Genomic DNA, 24,284 nt, shown 5'->3' on the forward strand with positions numbered 1-24,284 from the left:
TTCTTGTAACATTAACTTGTTCCTGAGGGCTCAATTCTCAGACCAACTTCTCTTCTGTATCTACATAAACTTTCTAGGCAACCTCATCTAGTCCCAAATCTTTAAATACCATCTATAAGCTGATTCCCAAACTTCTATGCTAACTTTTCCCCAAAATTCTGGACTCTCTGATCCCACTGCTAACTTGGTATCACAGACAGAACACATCCAAACTGAAAATCTTAATTTTCTTCTCCAAATGTAGTTCCTCACTATCTCATTGGCACCATCATTCCCAATTCTTAAGCCCAAAGGCCTTAAAATCATCTCCAACATTTTGCTTTTTCTTGTGCACCACATCAGATCTATTAGCAAATCTTGCCAGCTACCCTTAGAATATTTATTTCCACAATGCAATCAATTTTCACATCTCCAACTGCTAATGCCTTAAGCTAAGCTACTATCATCTCTAGCCTGGGCCTTTCTAGTAGACGTCTATCTGGTTATCTGCTTTCACCTCTGTCCCACCTGATGTGTTTCCTCCACAAAGCAGCTAGAGGAATCCTTTTATTTTTATTTTTGAGACACAGTCTCATTCTCTCACCCAGGCTAGAGTGCAGTGGTGCTATCTCAGCTCACTGCAACCTCTGCCTCCCGGGTTCAAGTGATTCTCATGCCTCAGCTTCCCGAGTAGCTAGACTACAGGTGTGCACTACCACGCCCGGCTAATTTTTGTTATTTTTAGGAGAGACGGGTCTTCACCATGTTGGCCAGGCTGGTCTCAAACTCCTGACCTCAAGTGATCCACTTGCCTCAGCCTCCCAAAGTGCTGGGATTACAGGCATGAGCCACCACACCCAGCTCCTACAGTAATCCTTTTAATCATATGCTCCCCTAATCAAAATCCTTTAAGTTAAAAAGTATATATACATTTAAATAAAATCATAACTCCTGACCATGCCCTACAAGGTCTGGCTTCTTTGCCCTCATCTATATATACCTTCTACCCTTACCAAATAGCCTTTGTGACGTTCCTCAAACACACCAAATACATTCCTACCTAAACGTCTTTACATTTGCTATTCTCTCACACAGGAAGAGCAATATAGCAGTATCTGGGGCATTCTGGCATAATGGCATTCAGATCTTAGCTCAAATATCACCTTTCAGATTGGCCTTTCTTTGTCATCATATTGACAATATCAGCTTCTATCACATTCCATCCCCTTATCCTGCTTTATTTTTCTTCCTAGGACTTACCACTATCAGACAGATAATATCATGTATCTGTTTGTTGTCTACTTCTGCCATTAGAATGTAAGCTTTATGAAGACAGAACCTTCATCTTCTTCCCTAGTGTAGCCCTAGTGGCCAGAACAATGCCTTAGGCATGATAGGCACACAATAATGTTTGCAGAATAAATTAGTCCCTTAATAGGGACAATAATAATTAATCACTTAATAGGAACAACAGGTAGATATCAGAATATATGTCTCATGCTTGTGAAACAACTCTCAATAATAAAGTAAAATTAATAAGGCAACAATGAAAAGAAACTGATGACTCAATCTGCATAGGAACTATAATACATTATTAAAAATTAAATGAAAAATGTGCATATTTGTGTTACCAAAGATAGGTCAAAAGATAATGTTGGCTGGTCATGGTGGCCCACACCTGTAATCCCAACACTTTGGGAGCCCAAGGCTGATGGATCACTTGAGGTCAGGAGTTCAAGACCAGCCTGGCCAACATGGTGAAACCCTGTCTCTACCAAAAATACAAAAGCAGCCAGTAGTGGTGGCACATGCCTATAAGTAGGAATTTAGGCAAGATAAAAAAAATCAGAACTTAGGCCGGGCACGGTGGCTCACGCCTGTAATCCCAGCACTTTGAGAGGCTGAGACAGGTGGATCAGTTAAGGTCAGGAGTTCGAAACCAGCCTAACCAACATGGTGAAACCCTGTCTCTACTAAAAATACAAAAAAATTAGCCAGGCATGCTGGTGCATGCCTGTAGACCCAGCTACTCGGGAGGCTGAGGCAGGAGAATCGTTTGAACCCGGGAGGCAGAGGTTCCAGTGAGCTGAGATCACGCCACCGCACTCCAGCCTGGGCAACAGAGCAAGACTCTGTCTCAAAAAAAAAAAAAAAAAAAAAAAAAAAAAAAGAAAGAAAAAAGAAAAAAAAAAAAACAACCAGCGCTTAGTCCTCCTATGTTAGAACTAATTTCAAATAAAGAAAATCCCAAAGGTCAATCAATACTTTTGGTTTTGCCTACTTAGCTTAAAACACAAGTAGCTTGAAATCCATATAGTCAATTCATTCACATATTATTTACTTCACACCTACTATATAGGAAGGATTCTAAGAAGTGTTTGAAACAAAACAATTGGAGGATGATGCTTAGTCAATGTGTGTTCAATGAAGAAATGACTGAACAATTTAAAAAAAGAAGAAAACTTCCAGGAATGGCATCAGGGCTAAGAAAGATATCTTATGCCAATGTCGTGGCTCAGAAAATAACAGACCTCCTCCCAAGAATCTCATCAAATAATCAAGACCAATTAACCACTAGAGGAGAGAGAAGACTTCAGTGAGTAGTCACCATGCTCATACAGACTTTTCATCTATTCTGAGAGCAGCTTCTAGAGATTACCGGAGGGAATTTATCTGCCTAATAGAACAACCTTTGTTCGAAGTGAAGTTGTGCTTCTCACCTTCCTGCTCCCTGACTCCAGTTCAGAGGAACTTAGTCCCAGGCCATTGTTCTTTAGGCTCATTCATCTCCCCTAAAAATCACTTACTCCTACATCCCGCCCTGCACCCATCAACCCTATCCCCAATGAGGAAGAATATGCAGTATCTAAACCTCATCGGGTTATTGGGTAATCATTCTCCTGCAATTCCCGTGTGTTATACCTGTTAAATAAACGTGTCTGCCCTTTCCCCTATTAATCTGCCTTTTGTCAGTTCATTTTCAGAGAACCTTCAGAGGGCAAAGGGGAAGCTCTCCCTTGGCCTCTATACCTACGTGCCTGATAATATGGACAGTCAGTACATGACTTCCATGGAGAAGGTAGTGTTTGATCTGCAATTTGGAGTGAAACTCTGGTCATCTTAGAAAGAAAAAAGTTAGGTTTGAAAAAAATAGCACAACAAAATTAGTGTGAAACAAAAAATGCATCTTACTGGGCTCATTAGAATGTGTGATTAAGATACCTCTAACTTCCTATTTCAAATAAATATGTTGAACCATAAATATTCTCATAAAATATTAAGTAGACTTTGCTTCATAAACAATTAATTGAGAATGTTGTTTTCTAATGAATTGTAACGAAGTTCAAAGCTCTTACCACTCGCCACATGACAGCCAAGATGTCGAGAGGCAAGGAAAGTGACTTCTATTTGGAGAGCCAGCATACCAAGAAGATAGTGAACTAGTGTCCTAAAGAACCATCTTAAGTTAATATGAATTTTAGGCTCCTTTTATGTGGGGGAAAGGGAGATGAGGGAAGGGGCTGATGTGGGCAGCAGTAAGGGTCAAAGAAGACTGAAACTTCTTTGTCCTTGGTCAGGTCACAACGCTTCAACAAATCTTTTAACACTACATTGTTACTTCTGTGTAAACCCTCGTTATCTCCTCAGGAGTTAGTTTCAAGGAAGGGACTATTATCATCCTTGCTTTAAACTATAAGCTAAATTCCTCCCATAGTTAGCTTGGCCTATGTACAAAGATAAGCAAAAGCAGCTAACCTAAAGGAGGGCATGAAGGATGGGGAGTTAGGAACAAAAATGGAGTTAGTCATGCTAGGCCTCCTTTTCACTGTTACATAATTATAGATAAATAAGGGGAAAAGGACTAAGGGGCAAGACTGAGATTCCAGGGTCACTGTACTCAGGAAAACCCCCACATATTAGGGCAATGGAGCTAACTTGAAGCTACTATGAAGCATTCTGTTGAAGAAACCAGTAAAAGTTCACTTATATATAAATGATAGGCCAATCTACCCAAAAAATGGACAAATTTTACACCTTACAGCAAATAATTCATCTAACGTTCAAATTCAAGGAGAATAAAGCCGAACTCATTACCTCTTAGAGTAAATAATATGTTTATAATTTCTCCACATGACCCATCTATGTTCTAGGGGATTTAAAAAAGAAGAAGAAAAAAGAAAATAGCTTGTCACAAAAAAACAGCTAACAGAAGATTCTATGGCCAATAATTATGCTACCAAGCTACATGATGCTTAAAAACACAGCTCATTTTGCATATGTAACTTGTTTCTCTCAGTGTCTGAGACTATCAGAAACAAAGAAACCCACATCCTAAGCCACAGAATACAGCCACCTGGTTTTATTCTTATCACAGGATGACAAAAATGCTTTCAGTCTCCTAAGGTCATGCAGATATCCTCAACATTTGTATAGTGTTTTTTAACTAACAAAACTGTTGCATCCTTCCTGAGTTCTAGAGTGGTCAAAAGATACAATGCAAACACTTCTTACGATAACCTTTACTGTCACATTTAAAGGCACAGGCTCAATGACTAACCTAAATTTCAAAATGCTAGCTCCCTTTTCTTTCCCTTTTCTGTTCTGATACTAATAATATATATTTTCTGTTCTGATACTAATATAATTAATATAATTTCAAGAAATTTCTGGAATCTTTGTTTATAAAAATGTTAAATCAGTGTCAGCTTTGCAGAATTCATCTGTCAACCCAAACAAACATAAATAAGTTTATGAGTATAACAAGAAACGAGTTTTTAAAAATGTTCCAACTCTATATTTTTAGAACCCTTGGTTTTCTCTTAATATATATATATATATATATATATTTTAGAATGATGAAGTTTTTGTTTTATCAGAACACTTTTTACAATAACTTCCAAAGCTAGTGTGAAATATTTGTTGACACATAGACATTTAATGAAGTAATTCCATGATTTAGTACCATAATTTTTATGGTTTTAGTGAAAAAAAAGTGAGACTTGGATAATCTAGTTGAAATCAAGACACACGTGTAAAGAACTTAACAGAAACTACCACCTATACTTGATCTGTTGATTTGATCAGAGAACATTAATAAGTTAAAGGAATGCAACTTCCAATAATTTTCCATGAAAATGCAGTCATCTGTCAAAAATATTATTTATTTCTGTTAAAACACTGGTGAAATCTTCCCGTCCTTTTTTTAACTTCACAAACGTATTCAACTTCATGGACTATGTTTATATACAACATTGTAGAAAAGAGCTTCAATAATGTCATAATAATTGGAGAGGCTTAACAATCAACATATGATTAAGAAAAATGGTTATCAATTTTTATATTTTGAAACATTCTTTTTAAAAACAGTATTTAAGAACCAACCTCCAAAAATCAATATATTATTTAACATTTCATTTATAATGTATCATCAGATCATACATTTATAATGTGTGACAAGACCAGTCATTCTCAACTTGGCTGCACATTAGAATCACCTACAGATTTGAAAAACGGACCAATGCCAAGAACTCCAACCCCAAGAGATTCTGATTTAATTGGTCTGGGTAGAAACCATATATATATATGTGTATATATGAGATACCTATGTTTTATATATATAAATATATATATACATATGTATTTTTTTTTTGAGATGGAGTCTCACTCTGTCACCCAGGCTGGAGTGCACTATCTCAGCTCACTGCAACCTCCGGCCCCTGGGTTCAAGCTATTCTCCTGCCTCAGCCTCCTCAGCAGCTGGGATTACAGGCACGTGCCATCATGCCCAGCTAATTTTTGTATTTTTAGTAGAGACAGGGTTTCACCATGTTGGTAAGGCTGGTCTCGAACTCCTGACCTCATGATCTGCCTGCCTCGGCCTCCCAAAGTGCTGGGATTACAGGCGTGAGCCACTGCACCCGGCCAGCATTATATTTTTAAAAAAAGCTTTTTAGGTAATTTTAATGTGTAGCCAAGGATGAAAATCATTGTTATAGATCATGATCAGCATTCTAAAAACTATATATCTAAACTTATAATTTCTGTAATTATAATAATTGTTAATAATACATAATTATAATTCCTCAACATGACCCATCCATGCTCTAGGGGATTTAAAAAAGAATCACATTTATAATTTGTTTATAAATTATAATAATTTATATATATTAATATAATATATAATTATTTTATAAATTCAACCCCTAACAGAGTCACTTCTTCCCTGACTCTGATCTACAATCATTTAATTGGTCTGGGTAGAAACCACAGAGCTACAGATAGATAGATAGACAGACAGACAGACAGACAGACAGACAGATAATGCCTATGTTTTATATATATAAAAATATGTGTGTGTGTATATATATAGATATATATACTTTTTTTTTTTTTTTTTTAGATGGAGTCTCACTATGTCACCCAGGCTGGAGTGCAGCGGCACTATCTTGGCTGACTGCAACTGAAATAGGGCAATGTTCAACTTGATAAAGTGTCCAGAAGGAAGCATACCTAGGCCTGGCTATAAAAGTAAATCTTGGGCCCTAGAAGAAGGAACACTAGTTCACAGCCACGTTCTACGTTCTGGGTTGACTCCACCAACCTCAGAAGATCTGAACTCTACACAGGATAACACTTTTCTAGATCAGACATTTTTGGAATCCTGCTAAGGAAGGGATGACTTGGGGATACCTTTGATTTGGGGTGAGACAAACCCAACCACTTCCTTGTATGGTTATTGCTAGCTATCAGAGTATAGGAATGGATTCCAGAAATATTCCTATTGCCCACCCTACTCACTCACCTATTTTATATTATGACGGTGCAGAACCAGAGGTCGTATCCTGATATGAACACATTCTATAGCATCTGTCACCAAGAATATGCAGGTAATGGGAAAACAACAGACACTCCACTACTACTAGTCACCCTGAGGTAGGTGGTCCTTGACGGTCAGCGGGGCTATCTCATCAGAAAGTGTGGTTACAAGATCAAAAAAATCAGAGCAAAAGGACTCAAATCCAATGGCAAGGAAGACACATTTCAATTTGACTGAGTGTTCATCACTGCTGCATTCTAAAATCCATAATGTGGTATGTCAGGATGATCTATGCAGTTGTGTTAGAATCCAGTCCCTATATTCCCACTCTCTCCTCCCCACTGAAGGGGATGACCAAGATGTTCAGTTCTCCAGTCACCTTTCTTTGTAGGTTGTCAAGCCTCTGCTCTTCAAGCACAATATGCTACTGAACTGACCAGATTTGATCAAGCTGTACATAACTTACTGTCAATGCAGCAGACCCATTTTCCAATGATGCAGTATGGGACTCGGTGACATTGATTCCCCTCTACAGAGGTGAACGATTGTTACTGGGCACACCTGAACGTAACTGGCTCAAATTACTTGTCATGAAGTCACTATTAGAAATGACTTAATTGGCTGCCTAATTAGGCATCTAGGCTTCAAAATCAATTAGCACTATCAGTTATCTGAGGCACAGATCAAAATAGTCATCCCAGAGAAAGGGTTTATGGAGAGAAAGGTTGTCATCCTTGGATCTAGAGCCATCATTAGCCTCACCCAATATCTAAACATCAAGCTTTCTTCAGTCACGGAGGCCAGCAAGAACCATGTAGATTCACCCATAACTCACAATTCATCTACATAGTTTCTGAACAGTCAGAGATCCTGTTTTAAATAAATTATAAATGTGTACTTGCTACACAAATCATAAATTTATCATGTTTAAAGTGTTCAAATTCCTTTCTTTGTTTAGCTACTACAACAAGATCCACATTTAGTTAGCTTCTCCATATTACTTTTTTGTTTGTTGGTTGTTCTTGCTCTTTATTTTCTGTTTCCAAAATGTAAAAGTAAAATATTAATAAATTTCAGTTCAGTTATGTCAGGAATTTTTCAAAAACAATTACTGATCTGAGCTTTTTTCTTGAAGACCAGAAGTCACAGTTAAAACACACCCACACCTACATATACCCAAATAACACAACATAGTCCACAATCCCAAAAATTAATGTGAGTTATAAACTAACAAAAAAAATCTGGGTTCAAATAATTAATTTATGGTACAGTCATCAGAGAAATAAAATAGAACTTTAAAATACTATTGCAAAGTAGGTACCAGAAGAACTAACATAAAGCATAGCATGTACCTCTCAAATAGTTAAAACCAAGGTCATTAACAAGGATACCGAAATGTTTCTCTTAAATAGCCATTTGGCAGGCTGAGATAAGACTCACATTCATGTTCTTGTCAGATAAATACAAACTCACTAAAATGTTGTTTATTTTGAAAAATTGTTAATATGAGGCAGGTCTTCAAACAAGGTAGTTAAAGTTTCTGGAATATTAAAAGGGACTTACAAAAAGATCTACAGCAAGTATTCACAGTAGTAATAGTAGTGCTTCAATGTAGAGGACAAAATAAATGCATGGCCAAATGTTTTCTGGAAAATCAGTCTAAAATTAGATGACCAAAGACACAAGTACTACATCTACAGTCAAGATGTAAAGAGATTTTCCATAAAAATGAATGAGCACGACACACATAGATTCTGCAAGCATAGCAAAGCCTGAAACTAAAAATATTGTTTTAGCTGGGAAAAACATTTTTTATATGTAAGTGAATTATGGTGAGTTTCCAGAAGGCCTGAAATGCATACTGAATTGAAACAAAAAAAATCCATAAAATTTGTAAATTTAAGTGAGGAAGGTAGAATAAAAAAGTAAAGTACAAAGGAAAAAAAAATGAACACAGTAAAACTACTCATAGACACAAAAGAAACACAATATGTAGGCAATACAAAAATTTGTTATACAAAAAAAAATATGGATACCCAAAGTTTCTATTCTAGGTCTTGATATGAATCTCCCCCTATAAAATCTTTTAACTACACCACAAAATTTTCCTGCCTCTGAAACAGGGTAATTGATATAGTTTGAATGTTCCCTCCAAATCTCATGTTGAGATAAAATCTGCAGTGTTGGAGTGCGGGCCTAGTGGGAGGTGTTTGGGTCATGGGGGCGGATCCCTCATGGCTTGGTGCTGTCCTTGAAATAGTGAGTTCATTCTCAAGAGCTCTGGTTGTTTAAGTGTGTGTCCCCCCAACACCCTCTCTTGCTCCTGCTCATTCCATGAGATGCCTGCTCCCCCTTTACTTTCTGCCATGATTGTAAGCTTTCTGAGGTTTCCCCAGAAGCAGATGCCAGCACCATGCTTCCTGTATAGCCTGTAGAACCGTTGAGTCCATTAAACCTCTTTTCTTATAAATTACCCAGGCTCAGGTATTTCTTTATAGCAACACAAGAACAGACTAACATAGTAATGTTTATCTGATGAACTATTGTGTCCAGAAGGAAGCATTACCTGGGCCTGACCAGAAAGGTGACTCCTGGGCCCCAAAGGAATAGTTCACAGCCACATTATAAACTTTCAATTGACTGCACCCACCTCAGGAGATCTGATCTCTGTGTAGGACAATACTTTTCTATAACAGAAGTCTCTTGAGAGTATGGACACTAGAAAAATATCTCTACTCTCTGAACTCTTAATGCATTTTCTCTTCTCTACAACAAATTGTGTAAGACTCTCATAAATCGCATTTTTTCAAAAGCACTTTTGGAAGTACCATTACTGTTAAAGGCCACTGTACATGAAGTCAGAGCTCCTTGAAGGCATGAATAGTGTCTTATTTGACTTTGACCCTCCCTCCGTACCCTAAGGCTGCTGACCAGTCAACACACACACAAAGCCTGTCTTGGTGCTTTAATCACAACTGACACCCAATAAACATTTGATTAATAAAGACCTACTACATTATTCTTCTCTCGAATTTTTTCGGCATCACACAAGTAGACATTTTATTTTATATGGTTTAATTTAAATACTATTTTATACACTATTTCTGTACTATTTAATTCAAATGTCTTTATCACTCAACAAAACAGTAAAACCAGGAGATGAAGGATGATGCCTGTTGTTTATTTTGTATCTTAGGCAGTGTCTTAAATATAACACGTACTAAATAAAGACTTAATGACAACCACAGTATTCCATCAAATACATAGGAATGTGTATAACTCTTCAGAACATGTTTCAAAAAAACAAAAACAAAAACATGGAACTGACAAAGGTAATGCCACAGTTTGCTTTCAAGGGTATGGATATTTTTCACATTCCCTACCCTGACAGGTAGGTCTTTGCCCCATAGATTTACCAATGATCATATAATTGCCAGATTAGTTCAGTGTTATATAACTTGCTACAAGAAGAAGGAGGAAGGAGGAGAAGGAGGAGGAAGGAGGAGAAGGAGGAGGAAGGAGGAGAAGGAGGAGGAAGGAGGAGAAGGAGGAGAAAGGAGGAGAAGGAGGAGGAAGGAGGAGAAGGAGGAGGAAGGAGGAGAAGGAGGACGAAGGAGGGGAAGGAGGAGGAAGGAGGAGGAGAAGGAGGAAGGAGGAGGAGGAGGAGGAAGGAGGAGGAGGAGGAGGAAGGAGGAGGAGAAGGAGGAAGGAGGAGAAGGAGAAGGAGAAGGAGAAGGAGAAGAAGAAGAAGAAGGGGAAGGGGAAGGGGAAGGGGAAGGGGAAGGGGAAGGGGAAGGGGAAGGGGAAGGGGAAGGGGAAGGGGAAGGGGAAGGGAAGGAGAAGGAGAAGGAGAAGAAGAAGAAGAAGAAGAAGAAGAAGAAGAAGAAGAAGAAGAAGAAGAAAGAGCCGGGTGTAGTGCTTGCAATCCCAGTGACTCGTAGGACAAGGCAGGGAGGATTGCTTGAGGGCAGGAGTTTGAGGCAGGCCTGGGCAATACAGCAAGATCCCTTCTCTACAAAAAATAAAAACTCTTAGCCAGGTGGGGTGGTGTGCACCTATAGTCCCAGCTACTCAGGAGACTGAGGCAGGAGGAACACCTAAGCCCAGAGGTTTGAGGCTCCAGTGAGGCAAGATCATGCCACTGCATTCCAGCCTGGGCAACAGTGCAAAACCCCAACTCTAAAACAAAAACCAAAACATTATATCCAAATTAAAGATAATTAGACTCAACCAGTGAGTATAAAACTCCCTATTTAAGGCCATGTGCTAACAGCTGAGGATATAAAGGTAAGAGGCGGTACCTAACCTTAAAGTGTTTACAACTCTATGAGATGTCTTCTCCAGGTAGTTCAGGGGAGACAGCCAAGAAGAGACTTCAAGTCCCTTAAAATGCTCATTCTTTTCTAAGAGTAACGATGCTTGTTCATAGTGATAGATAATATATAAATTATTTTCATGATAAGAATAATGAACTGTCTATAATCAATGAAGATCAAATAGGGAGAAAATGACTTCAAATAAAAGGAGAAACTTCACTTAAATATAAGATTATTTGATTACTCAAGAAGTTAAAGACTAGAGTATACTCCAAAGACTGTCTGCATCCCTGGAGATCTGTAGGGTGTGAAGTGACAATCATTTTCTTGTTTTGATAGAGCACAAGAACAACTGATGTTCAAAGATCTTTTGCTGGCCTATGAAATTACAGAACAACACACATATTGCAAGAGAAGTGGGGAGATTACATATCTAAAACATTAGTGAGCAATACGGAATTCTTGAGCACTAGTTTCTGTATTTCCAATCTTTCTAGGTGAACTGCAGATAACTGGAAACAACTTAAAAAGCTTTGCACTGCATTACTAATGACTCAAAGTAATAATGTCAAGAAAGACAAAGCTCAAGTTGGTACAAGTCATTTCACTTCTAATTGCACTGTTGATTGTGATTATCAAAAGAAATGCACTACAATACTGCCCTTAACTTAGCATTTAGGTAATTTACTGTTACCTAAATCTGGTCAAGAATACAGTCAGTTAAAATAATCTTCTATCTAATATAGTACATAAGTATTACATATGTAAAGTAGTGAGCATAATCAACTGCCAGTAAATACATTAACTTTCTATTTTTGAAAAAACTTACGTAAAAGCTGGATTATTGGCTATGTCAATTGGAAATCATTCTTTTCCAAATAACAATAAGCTTAACCAACAGCAGCTTAAATACATAGGTAGTTATTTTTCTCAATTAAAATGACTGTCGGTAGGTGGTTGCTAGAATGGGCTTAGCTGCTCATTGCTATAACGAAGGACCACTATCTTTCCACCTTACAGCCCTGCTTTTCATGTTTATACTTGTTACCTTGTTGTCAGAGGATCACTGCCATACTTTTCAACTCAACAACATTAAATCAGAAAGAAAAGGGTGATGCAGCACTTGTCACTTTTATTAAAAAAAAAAAAAAAAAAAAGCAAGAGGTCCTCAGCATACATTTAATTACTTACCTTTAACCAGAAGAACTCTGTCACATACCCACCCCTAATTATTAGGGAGATTTAAAAAGTAAATAGTTGATCCTCATTATTTGCAATCCTATATTTGTGAATCAGCCTACTCACCAAAATTTACTTGTAATCCCAAAATCAGTACTTGCTGTGTTTTCATGATCATCAGCAAACATGTAGAGCAGTGAAAAGTCTGAGTAGCTGACACACGTATTCCCAGCTAAGGTCTAACAAGGAGACACTCTGCCTTCTTGTTTCTGCTCTCATACAGAGATGACCACCAGAGGACAGAACCTGTGGGGGGCAGTGCGGTGTAGTGCAAGTAGCTCCAGCTCTGGAACCAGCTGAACGAGTTTGAATCCCAAATCTGGGGACCTATTCATGGGGCATCAGAAAGTCAGTTAACACTCTGAACCTCAGTTTCTCTTTTGTTAAATAAAGAGAGACTCCACCAGGATGAGTAGTTTTCAGGATTAAGATTATATAGCCTACATGAAATGTGTGTGTGTATGTGTGTTTGTTCGTATTTTCCTTAGGAGCAATAGTTCAGAATTTGCTAATTCAGTCATCATGGTGACTTTACAGAATCTAACTACCAAGAATTACAAAAATTGACTGTATTTAGCTTTTCCAGTCTCCTTTATACAGGTAGACAGGAGAGGTGTTAGGGAATGAGTGCTTCGTTAGTCAGCCTACAAGTGTCTGCCTCATTGATGACTCACCAGTGTTTTAAGATGGGTTTTTCTGCCTTTGTTTTTTGCTTGGCCTAAGACTCGGTACTTCTTAAAGTTTCCACAAAAGTTCCCCTAAGGTCAGAGAAGAGAAACATGTATACCAGACAGTCTGAGGAATGCTTCACAAAGCAGCTGCCATAAATGGGTATTTCTTTGTGAACTTATATTTTTTCATAAAAATTCGTCCCACTTTTTTCATATTTTAAAAAGTATAGTAAAATTTTTCGGAAGTTCTCCTTCTACTTTAGGATGTAGAGATCCACAATAACTGTTCAAAAGTTTAAGCAATAACCAATAACCAAACAAAAGTTTAAGCCACCAGAGAAGAAGCATGAAACTTTGGGTCAAGACTTTAGCAGAAGTCATCTAAAGCCCAAGACTCCAAAGATACAAGGCAAAGTTTGATTGCATAGGAGGGTAAGGCACATACACAGAGAAGGTCACACCCCCAAGGCACATGTATGCAGGGCCCACCTAAGATTAAGGTTGAGAACTAAGAAATTTCCATTCTGTCCCCACTGCAAGGCTCACATCCAATAACAAGGAACAGCAGTTTACTGCTAGGGGAAGAGCAAGAACACAGAAAGAAATTCCCTGTCTGTGGTGCAACCCTACAGGCAATGATGAAAGCTATCCTAAAAGAGCTGGAACATTGAGAAAAACCACCAGTACCAGAGAGCCCATACTAAGCACAAGGTAACATTATTTTCTACTGGAGAAGACTGAAGCCTGGTGTACTAAAAATGAATGTAGCAACACCAAAATTCAAAATAGCTCAACTACTGATTGACCCTACCATTCACAGTTAACAGAAGAAGAAATGAGCCTATTTCCAGGAGTAAATACTCTTTAGCACAATCTATACTGTTCATTTAAAAGCATTATCCAGCATTCCAGATAAAAAATTACGAAATGCAAAAATACAAGCATTGCCAAAAGATAAAGTTTTCAACAAATCTAGTATCAGAGATAATCCAGATGTTGGAAATATTGTATAAAATATTGTACAAAAGCTTTAAATTAACTAGTATTAATATATTAAAGGTACTAGTGGAAAAGGGCCCAATATGCAGACAAGAAGGATTGCAAATGAGAAACAAAACATACAAAAAATATCAAATGAAAGTGCTAAGAATAAAAAACAGAACATCAGAGATAAATTCATTAGATGAGCTTATTAATGGTAAGGACATAGCTAAAGGAAGAATCCAAAAACATAAAGACGAGTGAACAAAAGTCATCTAAACTGATAAAGGGGGAAAAAAAGACTGAAAGAAAGGGAACAGAGAACACAAGAGCTGTGAGAAAATACTAAATGATCTAACATAGGTAAAACTGTAATCCCAGAAAGAGAAGAAATAGGACGCATATTGGAGGAAAATATATGTAAAACACATACCTGATAAAAGACGTGTATCTAGACTAAATAAAGAAATGTAGGCCAGGCACAGTGGCTCACGCCTGCAATCCTAGCACTTTGGGAAGCCAAGGTGGGAGAATCACTTGAGCCCAGGAATTCAAGACCAGCCAAGGTAATACAGGGAGATGTCATCTCTACAAAAAATTTAAAAATTAGCTGGAGGTGGTGGCATGTGCTTGCGGTCCCAGCTACTTAAAAGGCTGAGGTGACAAGATCACTTGAGTCTGGGAGCTTATGGCTGCAGTGAGTGTGATTGCACTGCTGCACTTCAGCCTGGGTGACAGAGTGAGACTGTCTCAAAAAGTGGGGAGAGGGCCAGGTACGGTGGCTCACGCCTGTAATTCTAGCACTTTGGGAGGCCAAGGCGGGAGGACCACGAGGTCAGGAGATTGAGACCATCCTGGCTAACACAGTGAAACCCCGTCTCTACTAAAAAATGCAAAAAATCAGGCATAGTGGCAGGCGCCTATAGTCCCAGCTACTCAGGAGGCTGAGGCAAGAGAATGGCATGAACCCAGGAGGCAGAGCTTGCAGTGAGCCCAGATTGGGCCACTGCACTCCAGCCTGGGCGACAGAGCAAGACTCCATCCAAAAAAGAAAAGAGGGTAGAGAAGAGGAGGGAGAAAAAAGAGAGAAAAGAGGAGAGTAATATCACGACTCAGTAAAAGGATAAAACAAAAAGCAAAATCCCCAAAAATAAAAACTGAGTTTAGGATTTGAATAAACACTTCACAAACGAAGATATCTGAACGGCTAAGAGGGACATGAAAAGATGTCCAACATGATTAGTCACTAGGGAATGCAAATTAAAACGACACACACCATTACATACCGACCAGAATGGCTAAAAGTTAAAAGACTGACAAGAGCAAGTGTTGACGAAGACATGAGTAACTAGAACTCTCATGCATTGCTTGCAGGGAAGTAAACTTGTACCCCACTTTGGAAAATACTTTGGCAGTTTTTTAAACAGTAAACATACACTACATGAACAAGCAATTCCGATTCCACTCTTATACATATATACCCAATAAAGTAATCAAATAATTTTTTAACAAAAAGCCTTAAATTTGAATTGCCAGGAGCACATTAAGATCTCTGAAAAGACACAACCTTGTAATATAAGAGTGCTCCTGGGTAGGATTCCTCAAATGGGCTAAGGGCTTAATGAACAGAAGTGTAGGTACTATAAAACCTAGCCAAAGTCATTGGTTTCTTCTCACTTTAACCTAATGCATGGCAAGAACAAAGAGGAAAAGAAGTGACAGCAACCGGAAGAATGCTTTCCAAGTATACCAAAGTCTGATGGTCTCCTGGAATTTCTCTTGGAACTTTACACCTGGCTCCACTGCTCTGAATGGGCTTACTAAATGATAACTAAGCACTTATCTTTCCTGTGAAGTTGCTGGAATTCTTATCCCTATGTGAGAGATTAAGATGAAGTCATATTAAGAAACCTTTTTGAAGTAATTTTTGGTAGTAAGGCCAATTGAAGGTGGGGGGTGAATTTTTCTTACCCTTTTTCTGTCTTTGCTTATGTGTTATATTTTCTGCTTCATAATTAATGTTTTCATCATCTGTATCTTTTGGTCAAACTCAACATTTTTTATCTTAGGAACTGTAGCAGTCAATGAAAACTTCTAGGACACAAGAGACTTGTGATTTTGGATATTTTTTTCTTCAAGTTGGAATAAGGAAAATTTAGAGGATGAAAAAACATTGAGAGAAATATTTACTTAACTTTGATGAAACACAGCAATATCTTCACTCAAGTTTTGACTCTGACACTGGCAAAATAAGTTCACTTCTTTATTATTTTTTTTTCTTTTTTTTTTTAGACAGAGTTTCACTTTTGCTGCCCAGGCTGGAGTGTAATAGCACTATCTCGGCTTACTGCAACCTCCGCCTCTCAGGTTCAAGTGATTCTCCTGCCTCAACCTCCCGAGTAGCTGGGATTATGGGAACGTGCTACCATGCCCGGCTAATTTTGTATTTTTAGTAGAGACGGGGTTTCTCTATGTTGGTCAGGCTGGTCTCAAACTTCCGACCTCACGTGATCCACCCATCTCGGCCTCCCAAAGTGCTAGGATTACAGGTGTGAGCCACCACACCTGGCAAAGTTCACTTCTTACCTCATATGAAAGTGTACCTCTCCCCAAAGAATCAGTTATGCTCTTTTGCTTTTAGTTTGTTTGGAAAATTGTTTACCTGTGTTCTTCAGGGCACTACTGCTTTCTAGGAATCTCACAATTTATGCTAGGATACAGTAACAGGCTAAATATCCATTATCCAAAATGCTTGGGATCGGAAGTGTTTCAGATTTCCAATTTTCTCGAATTTTGGAATATTTGCATTATGCTGGTTCAGCATCCCTAATCCAAAAATCCAAAACCCAAAATGGTCCAATGAGCATTTCCTTGAGTGTCACATTGGCACTCATGTCTCCCCAAAATGCATAAAAGTAAGCTGTATCCCGACCACCTTGGGCACATGTTCTCAGGACCTACTGAGGCTATGTCACAGGTACATCCTTAACCTTGGCAAAATACACTTTCTAAAATGACTGAGACCTGTCTCAGATATTTGGGGATCACACAGTAAATCAGTAAGACCTGAGGTAAAATTCTGGCTGCATCTGTTTTTAAATTACTTATAAACCCTGAGCCTAAGTCTCTGATTCCACGAAGCTCAGGTAAATCTGGGCCAGAGAAAGTTGGATTCTGGTTGTTTCCAGGTAAAGTGAACACTGAGCAATGGGAGGTAAGTACACATGCACCTGGCATAGTATGGGAAAGAAAAGCGTTTTGCTACCAGAGCTAAGAGCAAAATAGAAAGCTTAGCTTAAACTGTAAAGGGCCTTCGATGCCATTCAATGTCATAAAGAGACTTAAATTTTTTCAAAAAATCAGCCAAGAAGTTGTCAAAAACTGATCAGATTCTGCTGATTTGGTGCTGAAGAAACACAACTGGACTCGTTAATTCCAGTGGCACTGCTGAACTTTGAATGAATGATTGATTTTAATGTAGTGATGAGTATGAAGTCTGATTGTAATGGATCAGAGAATTTTAAAAAGGGTGATAAAGGAGCATACAATTAGAGTCCACATATTTTTCTTTGTAACTACAAAAACATTCATAAAATTTTAGAGCTGAAATCTAGCCCAACTCATTCATTTACAGATGAGGGAAAAAATTAAGCCAAAATTAGTGGTATAATTTGGTCTCACATAAACTCCATGGCTGATTTTTTTACTACTCAAATGCATTCTTATTTTCAGATTCAACAACTTTGCTGCTGTTACACATAATGCAAACCAATTATTCTGGGGAAATAAAAATCATTCTAAATTATTAAAATTATTCTAAATTATGAGGAATATTAAATTTATACTTAAAATTATAAAAAAAGGCTCCCAGACAAAATAAACATTCACTATGAGCCAACTGTATGTAGCACTAGATGCTACATTATTCCAAATCAGAATTATTCATTAAAAAAGCATTTATTGTGTTTATTGTAAGAACTATCCAAAATATTGCTTGAACGTGAAAAAAAATTTTTTATATGTTCAGGTCCTATCGTAAACTTGCTTCCAATTTAATATCAGAGTTTAGAGTCTTTTAAAAGCATTTTGTATAAAAATATCCAATCAACTTATCTGGAGAAATTTGTGGAAAAGCTCTTCAGATTATTCTGCGATAGCTCCTTGATGAGCAATGTTAATAAATCTAAGAGCTTCTTTCTGTAAAATGTAGTTTTATTATTTTCTAGCCAGAACAGTAATACATTTAAAATCTCTAAGATTCATCCTATGAGTTCAAGGACGGTAGTCAAAGTATATGAATATAAAATCAGTTAAGAGGATATACTGCTTGCAATGTTATTTTTTTAACTTACAAAGTTAAGGTTCAAATCAGTATATAAAGAAGATGCTAAATAAAATTATTTACTTTTGAGTCTGGCAGCTCAAAATAGATCCACCGGGCACAGCCCCAGGGGGTGGGAATGGTCACACATTAAGTCAGACTCCTGGAGCTTGCCTTCATACTTCCCACTTCTCCCTTTCAACACAGAAAGTTAATATTGCCTCACTTTGATTTAGGACAGGCTACAATTTGAAAAACAACTCTTCATAGACTTCTAGGTAAGAAAATTTACCTCTTAGAAGGGCATACTATCAATATTTGTAATAGCTACAGAGATGTTATTATCGTTCCTAGGGCCGACAGAACAAGAAAAAATCATTTCTGAATAATTCTATAGGCATTGTTCTACACTGGCTGCAATTATGAGTCTTGCTGAATTAAAGACAATTAAAAACTTTGAGCAGTACTTTGTGTTTCCTCAATTTATTTTGGATTAAAACAAAACAGTAACATGAAATTTTCCTCAATCTACAAATAAAGAGCATATCCCACACTCCTTTCTACAGAAAAACTTCTCTGCCCTCTCCAGCCAAATAAAATGTTTATGTTCATTGACTGTTGACTACATCCACAAATCCCCTGTAGCTGAAATCAGTTCAGCGAAATTCTGTTTAAGGGAATTAAAGCCCGTCTGTGTAGTTTATCATAATCTTTAAAAGGTGTGTTAGTTTATCATTACTGAAATAAAAATGACTACTAAGGGTGTTTAGGTTCGTTTTCTTTTTTTCTTTTTCTTTTTATTAAAAATTCTGAATCTGGTGTAGTCCCTTGAATTTGTGTTCAGAATGTGAATATGGCAATTGGCTTTTACTTAACTTGGATCCTACAATTACTTTCACTTCCATAGGTCCTAACGTTTCTCCACAGCTGTCATTTCTAACTATCAACGTAAGAATGCTAGCATAATTTCCTCTGTTTTCTTTTCCAAAATGCAATGGAATGTCATATAACTTAATTCTATGATATCATAAGTCCAATATTCATGACAATAATTTTAAAGTCAAGACACTTCCTTGAGGAATATAGAAAGAACATGGAATCTAGAGCCAAATGTCTTGGTGGTATCAAAGTGCTATGATACAGACAAGGAAGCGCTCTGAGACAGTAACATTCCCTTATCATATTGGCGGTGGAATCAAAAGGACATACTGGTTCTATAAATAGCAAAATGTTACATGCATGTTAGCTACTGGTGTATTTTAATTTCTAACTGTCCAAATTTCTGAAACGTATTCATTTTTGTATCTATATTAGTTTTAAGCATGAGCATTAAGATGATGAAAACAAATTTTATTTAATCTCAGGGCACTAATTTATCAGAAGATACATAAAATCAAAGAAAAAAAGCAACCTGTCATATTATTTTCTAAAATGAATACCTTATTTAACATTATACATTGTGTATAAATTTATACATTCAGTTTTGTTGTTTCTGTGTTTTACAACACAAACAAGGCAAAAATACTCTTAAGAAATATTTGCTAGAAATAAAGGCAATACCAACACTGAATAAATATAAACAAATATGGTAAGTACACCTACACAGAAATCAGTACATGCTATTTTTAATCAAAACCCAAAACCACCATGGTATTTTCATGCCTTATAACTGAAGAGGACCTTTCAAACCAGTGTCCCCAAATTCAACAGTGAGTCACTTCAAGACTGATAAAAGTAAGATTATGATCTTATGTAATACCAACACCTAGTTGTCATAAAATGCAGACGACTATTTGAAATCATTCCCTTCTGGTAAGGCATTAATAAAAATTCCACTTGCTTTTTTTTTTTTTTTGACAGACTCTTGCTCTGTCACCCAGGCTGGAGTGTAGTGGTGTGATCTCGGCTCACTGCAACCTCTGCCGCCCAGGTTCAAGCGATTCTCCTGCCTCAGCCTCCTGAGTAGCTGGGACTAAAGGCATGCACCACCACACCTGGCTAATTTTTGTATTTTAAGTAGAGATGGAGTTTCACCATGGTGGCCAGGCTGGTCTTGAACTCCTGACCTTGTGATCAGGCCACCTCGGCCTCCCAAAGTGCTGGGATTACAGGCGTGAGCCACCGCACCTGGCCTCCACTCACTTTTTAAAAAGTGATGGGATTCCAATGGAATATGGTCATTTATTTATCTTTTTTTTTTCTTTTTAAGACAGAGTCTCACTCTGTCGCCAGGCTGGAGTGCAGTGGAGCGATCTCGGCTCACTGCAACCTCTGCCGCCCAGGTTCAAGCGATTCTCCTGCCCTTCAGCCTCCAGAGTAGCTGGGACTATAGGCGCACGCCACCACGGCCAGCTAATTTTTGTACTTTTAGTAGAGATGGGGTTTCACCATTCTCCATGTTAGCCAGAATGGTCTCGATCTCTGGACCTCACAATCCGCCCCCCTCGGCCTCCCAAAGTACTGGGATTACAGGCATGAGCCACCGTGCCCAGCCCTATTTTATCTTCATAGTCTATAAAATATTATCCTTACATTATCCTCTATTTATCTGTAACAATCCTGACCATCTTAGAGCATAAACTCTTTGAATCCAGGGAATGCAGCTTGATTTATGATTAAATAGGAACACAATTGATGATTTATGATTAAATAGAAACTGAATATGCCTGAAAAAAGGAAAAAAAAAGTCTGAGGGTAAATCCTTAAAGATAGATAGATTTTTTTTTTTTTTAAATGGAGTCTGCTCTGTCGCCCAGGCTGGAGTGCAGTGGCATGATCTCGGCTCGCTACAACCTCTGCCTCCCAGGTTCAAGCGATTCTCCTGTCTCAGCCTCCCAAGTAGCTGGGACTACAGGTGCACACCACCATGCCCAGCTAATTTTTGTATTTTTATTACAGATGGGTTTTCACCATGTTGGCCAGGCTGGTCTCCAACTCCTGACCTCGTGATCCGCCCATCTTGGCCTCCCAAAGTGCTGGGATTACAGGTGTGAGCCACCACACCTGGCCCAGATATTTTTAAAAATTAGTAGTTGAGGAATTATATTGGCTATCCTTCAACAGATAAAAATCTGAAAAATATCAATGAGACAAAAATTCCTTTATCAAAAACTTCTCAGCTCCCATATGTGATGAAATAAAGATGTAAACAAAGCATATAGAGTTCCAAGTCCTGGAGAAGGTACATACAAATAATCAAACACTAAACATCCTGATACACACAATTGGTAAATTCTTTGTGGATTTCTTCAAAAAACACTGTTTTAATGTCTATCACCAAAATAAGAATGTTAATTCTTGTTTCTTCACACAGGTTTAAATTTATGGTTACTACTTGAAATATTATAAATCTTATATAAACTTAAACAGAACATTTTCCCCACTATTTGAGGCACAAACTTAGTATCAAAGGTAACATGTGGTACCATTACATTTTTGCAATTACAAATACAAGCTCATTTTATTAATAAAAGCAGTTAACACGGTATTGAGTATCTATCAGGCACTGTGCTAAGAGCTTTATAAACATAATCTCATTTAATCTACAAAACTAGTGTTTCACAGAGATTATCTGCTTTATCCATGGTCACACACTATAGGAGCAGGATTTAAATCAAATCAGGTTTACCAAATTCCAGAGCTGATCTCTTTTTCCTAAGAAAGCCAACCACTTTTCATTAAATGATTTTATCACTGACATCTGACACCTGTAGTAGATGCAGAAGTTTGATTATTTCTAATGGTTCTAAACCAATAACTGTAAACCATACTCTGTCAACTGAGACTTGGAATCTTGGTGTTGGGGAGAACTTATCAGCATAGAGCCAGAAAAGGCCACATACATACTTCAAAAGCCTAAGAGATAGATGCTGCAGAGGCATTAACACTTCTTTAAGTCATGCCCATAGCAAAATTGAATTTAACTGTCCTCTTCTGGGGGAAGACATCACTGATGCCCCGACCATGTATAAGCAAAAAAATTGTACAGTACTGCTCACCTTGCACTATCAATACCTACTTTATTGTTGTACTCACGCCACTGCCGTCTGCCTTTTTACCTTTGTGCCCCTGCTGCCCAAAGAGTTACTGGAAAATAGTGCATCTGTTTGTGGCCACAATGGTTTGCTTGGGGATCTGACCCAGTAATTCTTTCATTCAGGGATAAATAGAATCCACCTGACTCTAACCTTTCAATCTAGCTCACTTCAGCAACTAGGCTTCAACATCAAAAAGTGAAGAAACCTGAAAAAGACTTTTCAATGTGCAGCTTTTCTTGGCTAAGTACTGAACAGTGGTTACAGTGGTTAAGAGTCAACAGTTTTAATCTGGGTTGTCCCATTAACGTTCTACGTGACCACAGGCAAGATTACCCATTGATGTGATCCTCAGGTTTGTCAACAGGCATAAAGACACATTCTAGTTATAAAGCAGGAGTGTATTGCCTTTCTCTAAATAAATAAGAAATTAATCTTCTACATCTCTGGAGTTTGGTTCCTCTCTTATGACACAAGGGTATTTAAGTATATTATTATAAAAGATCCTGACCTCTTTCTTTCAAATCTATAATCTATGCTCCAAATCTAAGATACAGACCATGAGGCGGGTTAAGAATCATTGAGCATAAAGTGAGGTGAATAAGAGAAAAATTGGGCAACAGGAACACCAACAGCCATAATGGTGCACAATGCTAACTGCTTAAAACAGCTTTCACTTTTATGAGCTATAAAACAGCACCTTTACAAATCCTCTAAAAGAAGAACATACAGTCTGTAGTAACATGCTCTATTTTAGAGCAACATTTATAAAAAAGTTTTTATATTGTATCTCATCTTCCTGATGTTCTGAAACTAAATTATATTCTCCAAAAGTTTTGCACATACGTATACAGAAATTCTGTTAGACTGAATTAGGTATAGAATAAAAATAAAAATAGCCATTCTTTGAAATACCTATCTGAAGTATCTTCATTAATTTCTCTTTACACATGATTCATCTAAAATGTCACTTCTAAACCAGGCATGGTAACTCATGCCTGGAGTCCCAGCTACTCGAGAGGTCAAGGTGAGAGGATCACTTGAGCCCAGGGGTTCAAATCCAGCCTGCGCAACATAGTGAGCCCTCGTCACTAAAAAAAAAAAAAAAAAAAAAATTAACAAAATTAAATGTCACTTCCTTGTCCACATTTTTGCTGAATACTAGATTGTTATTTATTTACATAGAACTTCCTACTATATCAGTTAACATCTAATAAAAATTATTTGTATATATATACACCGTATATGTTTGCAGATGTGTGTGTGCACATATAATCTTTTATTACTAGATTGAACTGCTGTATTAGTCCGTTCTCACACTGCTATAAAAAACTGCCTGAGACTGAGTAATTTATAAAGGAAAAAGGTTTAACTGATTCACAGTTCAGCATGGCTGGGGAGGCCTCAGGAAACTTACAGTCACGGTGGAAGGCAACGGGGAAGCAAGGCACTTTCTTCACAAGACAGCAGGAAGAAGTGCTGAGCAAAGGGGGATCACGAGAACAGCATGGGGGAAACTGCCCCCATGATTCAATTACCTCCACCTGGTCTCTCCCTTCACACGTGGGGATTATGAGGATTACGGGGATTACAATTCACAATGAGATATGGGTGTGGACACAAAACCTAGCCATATCACCTCCTAAATGGCAGAGGTTTGGGTTTTTGACAAACCTTCTTATCTCTAGCAGCAGTACTCATGAGTTTATTAAATAAACTAACAGATTTTGAAGGCATCCTACATGAATACCATACCATGGTGCTAGGCCCTGAGGCAGACTCAAGTGATATAAAAAAAAAATGGTAATTTTTAGGCTACGTATTATGGAACCCAAAGTTTTATGAAATCATATTTAGAATTTGGATAAACTATACTAAAAATAAGCTTATACTGAGAAACAGATAACCCCATGATTCAAAGCTTCT

The 24,284-nt window shown here is 37.7% G+C and overlaps 1 protein-coding gene across 7 annotated transcripts in view; it reads right to left on the reverse strand.

The window, feature by feature from the left end:
* SUPT3H (SPT3 homolog, SAGA and STAGA complex component) overlaps nucleotides 1-24,284 on the reverse strand; it is a 551,049-nt gene that overhangs the window by 334,498 nt on the left and 192,267 nt on the right. The window lies entirely within an intron of this gene.

Source organism: Nomascus leucogenys, chromosome 17, assembly GCF_006542625.1.
Source record: "Nomascus leucogenys isolate Asia chromosome 17, Asia_NLE_v1, whole genome shotgun sequence".
NCBI classification, from domain to species: domain Eukaryota; kingdom Metazoa; phylum Chordata; class Mammalia; order Primates; family Hylobatidae; genus Nomascus; species Nomascus leucogenys.